General features: G+C 37.0%; 1 non-coding gene across 1 annotated transcript; it reads left to right on the forward strand.

The window, feature by feature from the left end:
- Positions 1–13,299: 13,299 nt before the first annotated feature.
- Positions 13,300–13,407, forward strand: LOC148581268 (small nucleolar RNA R71). The gene has a single exon (XR_015895221.1). It is a non-coding gene; the product is annotated as a small nucleolar RNA R71 (small nucleolar RNA).
- The last annotated feature ends 1,236 nt before the right edge of the window (positions 13,408–14,643 follow it).

Here is a 14,643-nt window from a genome sequence, read left to right on the forward strand (position 1 = left end):
CACGAAGACTCTGTTCTCATGATCAGGAGGCTAAGAGATACACATTCAAGCTTGTTTGCATGTAGAACGGAAGTGGTTGTCAGGCACGCGTTCATAGGTGAGAATGATGATGAGCGTCACATAATCATCACATTCATCATGTTCTTGTGTGCGAATGGATATCTTAGAGAAGAAATAGGCTTGAATTGAATAGGAAAATAATAGTACTTTGCATTAATTCATGATGAACAGCAGAGCTCCACACCTTAATCTATGGTGTGTAGAAACTCTACCGTTGAAAATATATAAGTGATGAAGGTTCAGGCATGGCCGAATGGCCAGCCCCCTAAACGTGATCTCAGAATATAAAATTAGTCAAAGACTAACCAGAGATGTAAATACAATAGTAAAAAGTTTTATTTACACTAAACTAGTTACTAGGGTTTACAGAAATGAGTAAATGATGTAGAAATCCACTTCTGTGCCCACTAGGTGTGTGCTTGGACTGAGCATTGAAGCTTTCATGTGTAGAGGTCTTCCTTGAAGTTAAACGCCAGTTTATAACCTGTTTCTGGCGTTTAACTCTGCTTTGCAACCTGTTTCTGGCGTTTAACTCCAGAATAGGGCAGAGAGCTGGCGTTGAATGCCAGTTTGCGTCATCTAAACTTGGGCAAAGTATAGATTATTATATATTTCTGGAAATCCCTGGACGTCTACTTTCAAACACAATTGAGAGCGCGCCATTTGGACTTTTGTAGCTCTAGAAAATCCACTTTGAGTGTAGGGAGGTCAGAATCCAACAGCATCTGCAGTCCTTCTTCAACCTCTGAATCTGATTTTTGCTCAAGTCCCTCAATTTCAGCCAGAAAATACCTGAAATCACAGAAAAACACACAAACTCATAGTAAAGTCCAGAAATGTGAATTTTATTTAAAAACTAATAAAAATATACTAAAAACTAACTAAATTATAATAAAAATTATGTAAAAATAATGCCAAAAAGCGTATAAATTATCTGCTCATCACAACACTAAACTTAAATTGTTGCTTGTCCCCAAGCAACTGAAAATCAAATAGGATAAAAAGAAGAGAATATACTATAAATTCCAAAATATCAATGAAACTTAGCTCTAATATGATGAGCGGGACTAGTAGCTTTTTGCCTCTGAACAGTTTTGGCATCTCACTTTATCCATTGAAGTTCAGAATGATTGGCATCTATAGGAACTTAGAATTTAGATAGTGTTATTGATTCTCCTAGTTCAGTATGTTGATTCTTGAACACAGCTACTTTATGAGTCTTGGCCGTGGCCCTAAGCACTCTGTTTTTCCAGTATTACCACCGGATACATACATGCCACAGACACATAACTGGGTGAACCTTTTCAGATTGTGACTCAGCTTTGCTAAAGTCCCCAATTAGAGGTGTCCAGGGTTCTTAAGCACACTCTTTTTTTGCTTTGGACCTTGACTTTAACCGCTCAGTCTCAAGTTTTCACTTGACACCTTCACGCCATAAGCACATGGTTAGGGACAGCTTGGTTTAGCCGCTTAGGCCAGGATTTTATTCCTTTAGGCCCTCCTATCCACTGATGCTCAAAGCCTTGGATCCTTTTTATTACCCTTGCCTTTTAGTTTTAAGGGCTATTAGCTTTTTGCTCTTGCCTTTTGGTTTAAAGAGCTTTTGGCTTTTTTTGCTTGCTTTTTCTTTTTCTTTCTCTCTTTTTTTTTGCCATTTTTATTTTCTTTTTTTTTTGCAAGCTTTTGTATTCACTGCTTTTTCTTGCTTCAAGAATCAATTTTATGATTTTTCAGATTATCAATAACATTTCTCCTTTTCATCATTCTTTCAAGAGCCAACATATTTAACATTCATAAACAGCAAATTCAAAAGACATATGCACTGTTCAAGAATTCATTCAGAAAACAAAAAGTATTATCACCACATCAAAATAATTAAACCAATTTCAAGGATGAATTCGAAACTCATGTACTTCTTGTTCTTTTGTAATTAAAATATTTTTCATTTAAGAGAGGTGATGGATTCATAGGACATTCATAGCTTTAAGACATAGACACTTAGACACTAGTGATCATGTAATAAGACACAAACATAAATAAACATAAAGCTCAAAAACCAAAAAACAGGAAAATAAGAACAAGGAGATTAAGGAACGGGTCCACCTTAGTGAGGGTGGCGTCTTCCTCTTCTTGAAGAACCAATGGTGCTCTTGAGCTCCTCTATGTCTCTTCCTTGCCTTTGTTGCTTCATCCCTAGTGATTTTGGTGCTCCTATCCTTAGTTGCTCCCAATAGTTGTGTGGAGAAAAATGTATCCCTTGAGGCATCTCAGGGATTTCTTGGTGAGGGAATTCTTCATGCTCTTGTTGTGGTCCATGAGTGGGCTCTCTTGTTGTGGTCAAATGCTCTACAACCGAGCTATGGACCCTTGAGATGAATCTCTCCATCTCCCATGACTCGGAGGTGGACACTTTTGTCTTCCCTTTCCTCTTTCTAGAGGTTTCTCCGGCCTTAGGTGCCATAAATGTTATGGAAAAACAAAAAGCAATGCTTTTACCACACCAAACTTAAAAGGTTTGCTCGTCCCTGAGCAAAAGAAGAAAGAAGTGAGTTAGAAGAAGAAGAAAATGGAGGAGATGGAGGTGTGTGAATGGTTTGATTTGGAGGAGTAATGGAGGTGATTGGTGGAGGTTGTTTTGGGGAAGAGTGTTATGAAAAGGTGTGAAGAGGAGAGAAGAAAAGGTGGGGATCCTGTGGGGTCCACAGATCCAGAGGGGTCAAGGATTTAACATCCCTGCTCCAATTAAGCGTGTAAATGCCCTTAGAATGCATGTCTGGCGTTAAACGCCAGCTTGCTGCTTATTTTTGGCGTTTAACGCCACTTCCATGCTCTGTTCTGGCGTTAAACGCCAGTCTGGTGCTTGTTTCTGGCATTTAACGCTAGCTTGATGCTTCTTTCTGGCGTTAAACGCTAGTTTGATGCTTCTTACTGGCGTTTAAACGCCAGTAAATTCTTCCTCCAGGGTGAGCTATTTTTAATGCTGTTTTTCATTCTATTTTTGATTTTTCAGTAGTTTTTGTGACTCCACATGATCATCAACCGAAAAAAATAGAAAATAACAATAGAAAATAAATAAATATAATTAAATAACATTGGGTTGCCTCCCAATAAGCGCTTCTTTAATGTCAATAGCTTGACAGTGAGCTCTCATGGAGCCTCACAGATGTTCAGAGCATTGTTGGGACCTCCCAACACTAAACTTAGAGTTTGAATGTGGGGGTTCAACACCAAACTTAGAGTTTGGTTGTGGCCTCCTAACACCAAACTTAAAGTTTGACTGTGGGGGCTTTGGTTGACTCTGCAGTGAGAAAAGCTTTTCATGCTTACTCTCCATGGTTATAGAAGGAGATCCTTGAGTTTTAAACACAAGGATGTCCTCATTTAGTTGCAGGACCAACTCTCCTCTGTCCACATCAATCACAGCTTTTGCTGTGACTAGGAAGGGTCTTCAAAGGATGACACAAAAATTGTTGTGGGTAAGGAATTCCACAAAATATTTACGTTGCAAGTATAGCTCCAAACCAACAAACAACTCTCGCATCAAATTAAAATTATGATTTTGTCACAATCAACAAACCCCAAATAAGAAATAACCGGAGTATTTCGGACTCCGGGTCGTCTCACAAGGAGTTGCAATGAAGTGCTCAATTATTGGCTATGAAGATGCAAGGGGGGGTTTGGTTGATAAGAGGACAAGAAAATAAATGGCAAGAAAAGTAAATCAAGCAAGTAATTAAAGAAAAAAATTAATAAAGAGAGACATTCAGGGCAAAGATTGAGAATATAAGCTTTCTATCCTAGTCATGCAATGATTAATTCATCTTATTTAGTCAACTCCAACAAATAGGGAGAAAGTCAAACAAGATTAATCAATCATACCACAATAATAACGAGAATTTATCTTATTACGTCATCTCCAACATTGGAAGAACGTATCATATTATCTTCCATGAGAGAAAGTCTAACAAGACTAGCTAATCTCAATCCAAAAGTCCTAACCAACTTACTAATTAAACTAGCAAAAGATTAGCGTCAATGGAAACAATATTCCATAAGTCCTAATCAACTCACTAATTAAATTAGCAAAAGATTAGCGTCAATGGAAACAATATTAGCTAACAACTCTAGATCACCAACATGAGTTGGGTTTTCATGACTCAAGATTGCCTAATTACTCTTTCCAAGCCAAGAATGCTCAAAATCTACTCTAACATCCTTCCAAGCATTTTATCAAACACTTGGAAGGCATAAAAGGAAAGCATAGTAAAAGTGCAAGGAAAGTAAATCTACACTACTCAATTGCAAGGAAAGTAAGATCTTAACTCAAATCAACAATAAAAAGAACATCAAACATAAAATTGCATTAAAGAAAATTAAGATCCAACAATGTTCATAAACATAAAAGAGAGCAAAACAAGAAATTAACAAGTAAAACTAGAAGAGCAAAGACAATAGAACACTAAAATATAATGAGAATTAAAATCAAAACAAGAATTGAAAGAGAAATTTGAGAGTGATTAACCTAACTTTACCCTAATTTCTATCCTAAATCTAGAGAGTAGAGCCTCTCTCTCTAGAATTCTAACCTAGAACATGATGAAAACTAAACTATGACTAATTCCTCCATTTCCCCTTCAATCCTTGGGTTCAATAGCATTAGAAATGGGTTGGATTGGGCCCAAAATGAGCTGCAAAATCGCTGGGGGTGATTTCATTAAAGTGGGCCACGGACAGCATCGGCACGTGCGCGCAAAGTGCGCATGCGCGCCCCTATGCGTCAGGCAACATATAACAAATTTTATATCATTTTGAAGCCCCGGATGTTAGCTTTCCAACGCAACTAGAACCGCATCATTTGGATTTCTGTAGCTCAAGTTATGGTTGTTTGAGTGTGAAGAGGTCAGGCTTGACAGCTTTACGGTTCCTTCATTTCTTCATGAGTTCTCCCACTTTGCATGCTTTTCTTCTCACTTCTTCCATCCAATACTTGCCTTATGAACCTGAAATTACTCAACAAATACATCAAGGTATTGAATGGAATTAAAGTGAATTAAAATCACCAATTTTAGGGCCTAAAAAGCATGTTTTCACATTTAAGCACAAATCAAGGGAGAATTACAAAACCATGCTATTTCATTGAATAAATGTGAGAAAAGGTGATAAAATCCCCCAAAATAAGCACAAGATAAACCGCAAAATCGGGGTTTATCAAATCTCCCCACACTTAAACCAAGCATGTCCTCATGCTAAGAATAAAGAAGGACAAGAAAAGGTTATGAACATTTATTCAATGCAAATAAACTATATAAACCTATATATATGCATGCAACTAAATGCAAAATGATTCTACCTACTTGGTCACAAGCAAATCAATCTCCAAGAACATATATAAGCCAGTAGGGCAAAGGTCATATGACGACTCACAAACTCTACCAATTCAAATATCAAAATAAAGTTCAAATAGACTTGCAAGAAGAAAGCTCACGAAAGCCGGGAACAAGGAATTGAGCATCGAACCCTCACCGGAAGTGTATCCGCTCTAGTTGCTCTAGTGTATAGGGTCGATCACTCAATTCTCTTCTAATCATGCTTTCCATGATTTGTTTGTCATCTAACAATCAACAATTATTCAATGCATGCATACACTCATCATGAGGACTTATTCATAGGTTGTAATGGGGCTAGGGTCAAGGTAGGGATGCATATAGTCAAGTGAGCTTGGAATTTGAATCTTTGATTAGCCTAAGCTCTCACCTAACACATATAACAACCTATAAAATTTTAATACACAACCTAGCTACCAGTGATTCCCACTTTTGCACATACTCATATATTCTCTTTAATTCACATTCCATATGCATTGATTTTTATTGAACTTTACTTTGGGGTATTTTTATCCCCTTTTTATTTCTTTTTCTCTTTTTTTTCTTTTTCTATTATTTTTTCTTTTTATATATATATATTTTTTTCTACATTTTTTTTGAAAAATATATACAAACATATCAATGCATATGGTTTTACATATTTAATGCATAAGCATGTACCCAATTCCATGATTTTCAACAAAAATAAAAATTACACTTTTACCTCAACCAATGTCCCAAGTTTTCCATACCCAAATGATACACACTCTCACTAGCCTAAGCTAATCAAAGATCCAAATTAAGGACATTTATTGTTTTTCACTTAAGGGTAGTGATGTGCTAACATTAAGAACAAAAGGGATTAAATAGGCTCAAATTTGGCTAACAATGGTTGATGAAAGGTAGGCTATTTGGGTAAGTGAGCTAAATGAAATGATGGTCTCAATCATATAAATGCATGTATACATAAAACAATGGACATAAAGAATCAAACAAATCAAAGATTACAATCATAGAAAAAGAATACTGCACACAAGAATGGAAAATAAGTGGTTATAAGATGTAACCACACCATAAGGCTCAAAACTCACATGCTTGTGTTCTTAGCTCAAAAACCATGTTCCAAAATAAATTCTTCAAGCAAGTTCAACAAGAAAAATTTTTTTCAAATTGGTAGGGTGCCCTAAAACAATTTTTCTTGGAAGAGAAATCATCACCCTAACCAAGTGGTCCTAACATAAAAAAGAAGTGATAGAATATATACAAATTATAACTAACATGCAACCTATTATGCAATGCAACAACTAACTAATAAAGACAAAAATTTAAAAATTGGTGTTGAAAGAAAATTGTTACCCATGGAGACAGGTCGAATGACCTCCCCACACTTAGAAATTTGCACCGTCCTCGGTGCATGCAAACAAAAGCAAGGTGGATGGGTTGCTACAATTAATGAGTTTCTTCAAAGGGTTGTGCGGGTGAACTTGTTTGTTCCCCCATTTAGAAGCCTTTCCAATCCTTTTTCCTCTTGGTGGCCAACCTAAAAGGAAAGAAAAAGAAGGATAATTAAGCCCATAACAAAGATATCAAAGCAAATAGAACATAGGCGGGGGCTAATGCCAAATAAGAGTAAGGTTCTCACTACATGTTAGCTACGCATGTAAGTGAGAAAGCAATATAGGCAAAGGGCATATCAACTAATACTTGATGCAAGAACAAGTTAAATCATGAAGAGCATATTGAGCATCAAGCTTAATCAATAATTGACACAAACAAGATTAGTGGTAAGCGTGAGAGCATTTGGTCCCATCCTAACTTAATGATGATGAAGTATAAAAACAAGGGATCATGAGTCAGGAAGGACTAAAGCACTAATCTTGTGTGTAGAGCAAATATTACAATTAATATCAAACAAGTCACAAAGCACCAAGATTAACCAAGAAATCCTCAACAATTGAATATAAGAATCCAACACCATTATTAAAACAAGAACTTAGAAAAGAAAATAAGAATAAGGTATGAAAACAAAATTAAAATGCAATAAATGAAAATAAGCAAATGCAATAAAAGAGGATGGAAGAATTTTTTTTTTAATTTTTTTAATTAGTTTTAATTTAATTAATTTTAATTTTTTTTAATTTATTTATTTATATTTTTTTTTTAAAGAAAAAAAGGATTTTTCAAGAGAGGAAGAAGAAGAAAAAGGAAAAAAATAGAAAGAAAGAAGAAGGAAAGAAGAAAGAAGGAGAAAGGAGAAAGGAGAAAAACAGGGTGTAAATCCGTGCATATGCGCCATGCGTGCTTAGGCACGGATGCAGCAGGAACAATCCACGCGCGCGCGCCATGCGTGCTAGGGCGCGGATGCGACAGGGACAATCGGTGCGCGCGCCATGCGTGCTTACGCGCGGATCGCCTGGCACAAAGTAGGCATAAAGTGGGCACAACTCTCGGATTTTAGTACTAGGAGTTGTGAAACCACAACGGCACGCGAGCGCACAGCGCGCTTGGGCGCCGATGCCCGATTTTTTTTTTTTGAAAAACAGGGCATTCTCCTAATCTATAAGCATTCTAAAACAATCAAAAATCAAATTTAACAACAAATCTTTTTGGTTTTTGAAAAATTTTCAAACATACTAAAACAAAACTTATACTATAAGTAAAATACAATTCAACAATAACTAGACTAATCAAAGCATGAATGCAACAAATAACCTATCAATAAAAGCAAAATGCATAAGAGTATGGAAAATAAGAAGAACTACCTACAATGGCAACTCCAATCACTTATTAACCAAATCTAAAAGAGAGTGGAAAGAGTTTACCATGGTGGGGTGTCTCCCACCTAGCACTTTTGTTTATTGTCCTTAAGTTGGACTTATGGGGAGCTCCTCTTAAGGTGGCTTGTGCTTGAAGCTATCCTTGAACATCCACCAATGCTTGAGTCTCCAATAAGCTCCATTCTTCAATGTTAATATCTTCAAGCCTTGATGGAGTTCTTCACAAACCATGAGCTCCCAAAGTTGATTTTCCTTGTGCGATCCAGGATCCCACACTTTGTTTTGACACCCATCTTCAAATTGATCATCATGATTCCAATTGGGTGGTTTAGCCTTGGAATTCTCAAAGAAACCTCCAAACAACTTCCTAGACCCAAATTTAGCTCCACACCAAACATTTCCATTCAACTTTGAGCATGCAACCATCATGAACTTAGAATGGTGTTTCCAACCACTACATAACTCTCTTCTATTCTTGATTCCACAAAGAGCTCTAAGTTGCCCATCCGTCTCAAGCAAACCATATTCAAGTGAGAAATTAAAGCTTAGGGATAAGAATTTTACCCACTTGAATGTTGTATTGGATGGTGACTTAGGAAGGGGTGGTCCTAATGATCTTGCAAGTTCCACTCCCTTGTGCTCTTCTTTGACTACCTCCACCTCTTCACAAGCTTCTTCAAATTCAACCTCTTCCTCTTGGTAGCTCTCTTCCAATTCAATCTCTTCTTCATTGCTTACCAAGGGCATGGGAGGTTGTGCATCTTCTTCTTTGATCTCAATTTCAAGCCCAATGGGAGAGGATTCAATTATAGATAGGAACTCCTCAATAATTGAATCCATCTCTTGATCAACCTCTTCAAAGTTTTCCACCATGATATGCCTTGGAGGTTGTACACCCTCCTCAACATCAATATCAAGCTTCTTGAAAGAGGGTTCTATAATGATACATTCCCATGGACTTCCAACATCTCCTAGGTCTTCAACCACTCCTTCCGGCTCAGTTGTCTCTTCTTCCTCCCCTAGTGGCAATTCTTTCTTCAACTCCTCTTCTTCACCTTGAAGCTCTAAACTCACTCCCTCACTATGCTCCTTGGTTTTTTCTCCACATTCGTCAATGGGAGTGCCTTGGTTGCTTAGGCTTAGTTGGGAGGAGGCCATATTGCTAACGGCTTCCACTAGAATAGCCATCTTGGCTCCTAGCTCTTTAAACTTCTTTTCATCCTCCTCGTGTCGCCTTAAGATATAAGATTCAAGATCTCTCAATTCCTGTGTGGGGGCTTCATCGGGAGGTGATGGTGGAAGAGAAGGTTCATCATTTGGGAGGGAGGTTTCATAATTGGAAGGTGGTTCATCTTGGTAAGGGTATGGAGATGGTGTATATTGAGGTGGTTCTTGAGAGTAATTGTGTTGGAATGGTGGTGGTTCCATGTATGGTTCATATGGCTCATAAGGTGGTTGGTATGGTGGATAAGAATTAGGGTCATAATGAGGTGTTTGGTGGTAGGGGGCTTGTGAGTAAGGTGATTCAAAGTCATGTTGAGGGGTTGGTTCATAGGCATGTGGTGGTGGTTGTTGACAATCACAATAAGGATCACCACATCCATTAGATTGATATGCATTAGGATGAGAGTTATACCCATAAGAATCCGGAGGTTGTTGTTGCCAAGAAGGTTGATCAATCCCTTGAGGCTCCTCCCATCCTTGATTGTTCCATCCTTGATGCACATCCACATTGTAGCTCCCATTCCCTACAACATAATTTGAGCCAAACTCATAGCCAAAGTGGTGAGAATTCATAGTAGCAAGAGAAACAAAAACTAAAAAAAATAAGCAACAAAGTCCTAAAGCTAACAAAAACTAACAAATAAGCGAAAAACAAACATATTCACAATATTCACAATAGCCAATAATATAACACCATTGCAACTCCCCGGCAACGGCACCATTAATTTGACACAAAAATTGTTGTGGGTAAGGAATTCCACAAAATATTTACGTTGCAAGTATAGTTCCAAACCAAAAAACAACTCTCACATCAAATTAAAATTATGGTTTTGTCACAATCAACAAACCCCAAATAAGAAATAACCGGAGTATTTCGGACTCCGGGTCGTCTCACAAGGAGTTGCAATGAAGTGCTCAATTATTGGCTATGAAGATGCAAGGGGGTTTGGTTGATAAGAGAACAAGAAAATAAATGGCAAGAAAAGTAAATCAAGCAAGTAATTAAAGAAAGCAATTAATAAAGAGAGACATTCATGACAAAGATTGAGAATATAGGCTTTCTATCTAAGTCATGCAATGATTAATTCATCTTATTTAGTCAACTCCAACAAATAGGGAGAAAGTCAAACAAGATTAATCAATCATACCACAATAATAACGAGAATTTATCTTATTACGTCATCTCCAACATTGGAAGAACGTATCATATTATCTTCCATGAGAGAAAGTCTAACAAGACTAGCTAATCTCAATCCAAAAGTCCTAACCAACTTACTAATTAAACTAGCAAAAGATTAGCGTCAATGGAAACAATATTCCATAAGTCCTAATCAACTCACTAATTAAATTAGCAAAAGATTAGCGTCAATGGAAATAATATTAGCTAACAACTCTAGATCACCAACATGAGTTGGGTTTTCATGACTCAAGATTGCCTAATTACTCTTTCCAAGCCAAGAATGCTCAAAATCTACTCTAACATCCTTCCAAGCATTTTATCAAACACTTGGAAGGCATAAAAGGAAAGCATAGTAAAAGTGCAAGGAAAGTAAATCTACACTACTCAATTGCAAGGAAAGTAAGATCTCAACTCAAATCAACAATAAAAAGAACATCAAACATAAAATTGCATTAAAGAAAATTAAGATCCAACAATGTTCATAAACATAAAAGAGAGCAAAACAAGAAATTAACAAGTAAAACTAGAAGAGCAAAGACAATAGAACACTAAAATATAATGAGAATTAAAATCAAAACAAGAATTGAAAGAGAAATTTGAGAGTGATTAACCTAACTTTACCCTAATTTCTATCCTAAATCTAGAGAGAGGAGAGAGCCTCTCTCTCCAGAATTCTAACCTAGAACATGATGAAAACTAAACTATGACTACTTCCTCCATTCCCCCTTCAATCCTTGAGTTCAATAGCATCAGAAATGGGTTGGATTGGGTCCAAAACGAGCTGCAAAATCGCTGGGGGCGATTTCATTAAAGTGGGCCACGGACAGCATCGGCGTGCGCGCGCAAAGTGCACGTGCGCGCCCCTATGCATCAGGCAACATATAGCAAATTTTATATCATTTCGAAGCCCCAGATGTTATCTTTCCAACGCAACTAGAACCGCCTCATTTGGACCTCTGTAGCTCAAGTTATGGTTGTTTGAGTGTGAAGAGGTCAGACTTGACAGCTTTACGGTTCCTTCATTTCTTCATGAGTTCTCCCACTTTGCATGCTTTTCTTCTCACTTCTTCCATCCAATACTTGCCTTATGAACCTGAAATTACTCAAAAAACACATCAAGGTATCGAATGGAATTAAAGCGAATTAAAATCACCAATTTTAGGGCCTAAAAAGCATGTTTTCACATTTAAGCACAAATCAAGGGAGAATTGCAAAACCATGCTATTTCATTGAATAAATGTGAGAAAAGGTGATAAAATCCCCCAAAATAAGCACAAGATAAACCGCAAAATCGGGGTTTATTAATGGAGTCATCCTCATCCTTCCCAGTGTTTAGGATTATGAAATCAGCAGGGATGTAAAGGCCTTCAACCTTTACTAGCACATCCTCTACTAGTCCATAAGCCTGTTTTCTTGAGTTGTCTGCCATGTCTAATGAGATTCTTGCAGCTTGTACCTCAAAGATTCCCAGTTTCTTCATTACAGAGAGTGGCATGAGGTTAATGCCTGACCCCAGGTCACACAGAGCCTTCTCAAAGGTCATGGTGCATATGTTACAGGGAATTAGGAATTTACCAGGATCCTATTTCTTTTGAGGTAATTTCTGCCTATCCAATGCATTTAGTTCATTGGTGAGCAAGGGAGGTTCATCTTCCCAAGTCTCATTACCAAATAATTTGGCATTCAACTTCATGATTGCACCAAGGTACTTAGCAACTTGCTCTTCAGTAATGTCTTCATCCTCTTCAGAGGAAGAACAATCATCAGAGCTCATGAAGGGCAAAAGGAGGTTCAATGGAATCTTTATAGTCTCTAGATGAGCCTCAGATTCCTTTGGTTCCTCAAAGGGAAACTCCTTATTGGGCACTAAGCGTTCCAGGAGGTCTTCCTCACTAGGATTCACGTCCTCCTCCTCCTCTCTGGGTTTGGCCACACCAAGTAAGGTAATGGCCTTGCACTCTCTTTTTAGATTCTCTTCTATATTGCTTGGGAGAGTACTAGGAGGAGTTTCAGTGACTCTTTTACTCAGCTGGTCCACTTGTGCCTCCAAATTTCTAATGGAGGACCTTGTTTCATTCATGAAACTTAGAGTGGCCTTAGATAGATCAGAGACTATATTTGCTAAGCTAGATGGATTCTGCTCAGAATTCTCTGTCTGTTGCTGAGTAGATGATGGAAAAGGCTTGGTATTGCTAAACCTATTTCTTCCACCATTATTAAAGCCTTGTTGAGGCTTTTGTTGATCCTTCCATGAGAAATTTGGATGATTTCTCCATGAGGGATTATAGGTGTTTCCATAGGGTTCACCCATGTAATTCACCTCTGCTATTGCAGGATTCTCAGGATCATAAGCTTCTTCTTCAGAAGATGCCTCTTTAGTACTGTTGGATGCAGCTTGCAATCCATTCAGACTCTGAAAAATCTTATTGACTTGCTGAGTCAATATTTTGTTCTGAGTCAATATGGCATTCAGAGCATCAATTTCAAGAACTCTCTTCCTCTGAGGCGTCCCATTACTCACAGGATTCCTTTCAGAAGTGTACATGAACTGGTTATTTGCAACCATGTCAATGAGTTCTTGAGCTTCTGCAGGCGTTTTCTTTAGGTGAATGGATCCACCTGCAGAATGGTCTAATGACATCTTAGATAATTCAGACAGACCATCATAGAATATATCCAGGATGGTCCATTCTGAAAGCATGTCAGAAGGACACTTTTTGGTCAGTTGCTTGTATCTCTCCCAAGCTTCATAGAGGGATTCACCTTCTTTCTGTTTGAAGGTTTGAACATCCACTCTAAGCTTGCTAAGCTTTTGAGGAGGAAAGAACTTGGCTAAGAAAGTCGTGACCAGCTTATCCCAAGAGTTCAGGCTATCGTTAGGTTGAGAGTCCAACCATATTCTAGCTTTGTCTCTTACAGCAAACGGGAAAAGCATAAGCCTGTAGACCTCGGAATCAACCCCATTGGTCTTAACAGTATCACAGATTTGCAAGAATTCAGTTAAGAACTGAAAAGGATCTTCTGATGGAAGTCCATGAAACTTGTAATTCTGTTGCATCAGAGAAATTAATTGAGGCTTAAGCTCAAAGTTGTTTGCTCCAATGGTAGGGATTGAGATGCTTCTTCCATGTAAATTGGAATTTGGTGCAGTAAAGTCACCAAGCATCTTCCTTGCATTGTTATTATTTTCGGCCATGTCTCCTTCTTTTTCGAAAATTTCTGTCAGATTTTCTCCAGAGAGTTGTACTTTAGCTTCCCTTAGCTTCCTCTTCAGAGTCCTTTCAGGTTCAGGATCAGCTTCAACAAGAATGTTCTTATCCTTGTTCCTGCTCATATGAAAAAGAAGAGAACAGAAAATATGGAATCCTCTATATTACAGTATAGAGATTCCTTTATGTGAGTAAAAAAGAAAAAGAATAGAGGAAGAGAAATTCGAACACAGAGGAGGAAGGGGTTCAAATTTTTGAGAAGAGAAGTGTTAGTAAATAAATAAAATAAATATAAAGAGAGAGATGGAAAGAATTTTGAAAATTAAATACAATAAAAATATTTCTGTTTTTAATTTAAAATTAAAATTAAAATATGAAATTTTAAAAAGAAAAATAAAATTAAATCAAATTAGAATTTAAAACAAATAGTTAATCAAAAAGGAATTTTGAAAGAGAGGAAGGTGATTTTCGAAAATTAGAGAGAGAAAAGTGGTTGGGTGGTTTTGAAAAAGATAAGAATCAAACAAAAAGATAGGATTAATTTGAAAAAGATTTGAAAATCAATTTGAAAAGATAAAAGGTTAGAAAAGATTTTGAAAAAGATGTGACTGAAACTTATTTTGAAAAAGATTTGAAAAAGAAATTTAAAAAGATTTGAATTTGAAAATTAAAGTTGATTACTTGACTAACAAGAAACTTAAAAGATATGATTTTAAATTTTAAAGATTGAGCCTTTCGTAATAGGCAAGTAACAAACTTAAAATTTTTAAATCAATCACATTAATTGTTAGTAAAGATTTTAAAATTATAGAATAAAATAGGAAAAAGAT

The sequence above is a fragment of the Arachis ipaensis genome, chromosome B10, assembly GCF_059453495.1.
Source record: "Arachis ipaensis isolate K30076 ecotype BB chromosome B10, ASM5945349v1, whole genome shotgun sequence".
Classification (NCBI taxonomy): Eukaryota; Viridiplantae; Streptophyta; class Magnoliopsida; order Fabales; family Fabaceae; genus Arachis; species Arachis ipaensis.